This window comes from Elephantulus edwardii, unplaced genomic scaffold (assembly GCF_000299155.1).
Source record: "Elephantulus edwardii isolate Elephantulus edwardi_28Jun2011 unplaced genomic scaffold, EleEdw1.0 scaffold00108, whole genome shotgun sequence".
Classification (NCBI taxonomy): domain Eukaryota; kingdom Metazoa; phylum Chordata; class Mammalia; order Macroscelidea; family Macroscelididae; genus Elephantulus; species Elephantulus edwardii.
The window spans coordinates 747725-750185 of NW_006399858.1; the positions used below are offsets into that span (position 1 = coordinate 747725).

The 2461-nt window shown below is 43.0% G+C and overlaps 1 pseudogene; it reads right to left on the reverse strand.

Moving 5' to 3' along the window:
* Window positions 1-297: 297 nt before the first annotated feature.
* Window positions 298-1220, reverse strand: LOC102866633 (annotated as a pseudogene).
* Window positions 1221-2461: the final 1241 nt, after the last annotated feature.

Below are 2461 nucleotides of genomic sequence, written 5' to 3' on the forward strand. Positions count from 1 at the left end.
GCAAGTAATTCTGAAGATGAGGGCCTGGATCAGGCTCATCTTAGACCTCAGACTGAAGTTGTTGCTCTTAGATTTCTGGAGAGGTCCCTGACAACAGACTTTCCCAAAGCAATTTGTCTTTTAATTTTTTGACTGCTGGTTCAAAGACTGTTAATTGTAGATCTGAGAAAGATCAAGTTGTTAACAATCTCAATCTCTTCTCCATCTATCATGGTGCTGCCAATTGGTCCAATAATTAAACTCTTTGTTTTCTTTTTTGAAAGCCAAACTTTATTTCCATAGTTGTGCCATACATTTCTACTGAGTGCCAAGGGTCACTTGCCACACTAGCACCAGATTATCTGTGTAGTCAGCAAACAGTGTCTGGCCATTGGCAGACCAGGTCAGAGAGGTGCACTGGGGTGGTTTAACTTTGCTGCTGTTGCTAATAAATTATTGCTTTAGTTCATCTACAATGATCTTGCCCTTCAAGTCTCAGGTATTGATTCTGGGGCCTGTGGTAGCACAGAGCCAGTAGTGGTTAGGGCTGAAGTACAGGGTATTGATGTCACCACCATCAAGGGAGGAGACATGCTTTCTTTCATTGTGGTTATGTAGCATGGCCTGACCATCTTTGCCTCCAGAAGCACAGAGGTATAGATCTAGAGAGACAGTCACAGTGTTCAGGTAGCCTGTGTGGCCAATGTGTTTGGTTTTCAGCTTGCAGTTAGTCAGGTTCCACACCTTGACCAACTTGTCCCAGCAATAGGAGATAATGATGGGGTTGTTGCTGTAGGGTGAGAAGCAGATACAAGACACCCACTCCAACAGACTCTCATCCTGGACAGTGTACTTGCTGATACCCAGAGTGTTCCACAGCTTGATGGTTTTATCTCTGGATCCTGAGACAATCTGCTTGTTGTCAGAGGAGAAGGCCATACTCAGTTGGTGCCCGGTAGTCCCCACTGTGATATTGCAAAGGTGTAATGTTCCATCCCAGGAATCAGAAAGGGCAAGTTGGCCATCAGAGGAGATGACCACATCACTAACAAAGTGGGAATTACCACCCAGAGCATGCTGAGGGATGCCGTAGTTGGTTTCATTTCTGGTCATCTTCCACAAGATGATAGTCCTATCCCGCAAGGTGCACAGTATCATGTCTGGGAACTGTGTTGTGCAATTTAAGTCACCCAGCAATTGTGGCCCTTGAGGTTGCCACGAAGGGTCATCTGTTCAGTCATGTATATGGCAGGTGCGGAGGTCACCACAGTGAACAGGATGGCCTTGGATAACTCAGAGAAACCAACAACACAGCTGCTCCCACTGTGGCTCTGATTCTTTGTTTCCTTGATGTTGACTTTCAGTCCTTAATGAAGACTATAGTCCTTGACCTTCTGCAGCAGAAACTTTAGTCCCTCTTCAGTTTCAGCAAGCAAGATTGTGTCACAACTACATAAGGTAGATTGTTGATTAGTCTTCCTCCAATCCTGATGTTGCATTCCTCCACATAAAGTCCAGTCTCCCAAATGATCTGTTCCACATATGAATTGAGAAAGCATGGAGAAAGCACAAATCCCTGATACATTTCTTTCCTGATTTGGAACCGTGTGGTGTTTCCTTGCTCTGTTTGGATGCCTGCTTCCAGATATATAGGTTTCACAAGAGCACAATCAAGATTTCTGAGATTACCATTCTTCTCAATGTTGACCACAATTTGTTGTCATCTGCACAGCAAAATGTCTTTGCATAGTCAATAAAACACAAATAGAAATTCTACTAGTACTCTTTTCTTTAAGCCAAGATCTATCTGACATTGCAATTAATGTTCCTAAGTGCCACAGCCTCTGAAAACCAGCTTGTATTTCTGGCAGTTCTCTGTTGATGTATTATTATTCCTTTTTTTAATAATCTTCTACAGGATTTTGTTTGTGTGAATTATTAATGATATTGTTGAGTAGTGATAATTTCCACACTCTGTTGGATTACCATTTTTAGGAATGGGAGTAAATATGGGTATCTTCATGTTAGTTGGCCAGGTCTGTCTTAGAAAGGGTGAAACCAAATTATTCCTTGGTGGCAGTATCTTAAAGCCCTATCTTAAATACTTTGGGAAAGTGGCCAGAAAGGAACAGTCCTTGGAGAAGAACATCATGCTTGAAAGGGTAGAATGACAGTGCAGGAGAGGAAGATTCTGGATAAGATGGATTGATACAGTAACTGTGGTAATGGGGTTGGGTGTGTGGAAGTCAGTGAGACTGTCTCAGGATAGGGCAGGGTTCAAAGCTATTGTACATAGAATCACTATCAGTCACAGGTGATTTGAAGGCACATAACAACAAAATACATATACATACATATATATGTATGAGGGAGCTCTGAGGTGGCCTAGTGGCAAGAAGCAGCTCTGTAACTCCAAAGGCAGGTGGTTCAAGGCCACGAACTACAGCACATAATCTCCTCTCACGCAGTTGAAAACCTGCCA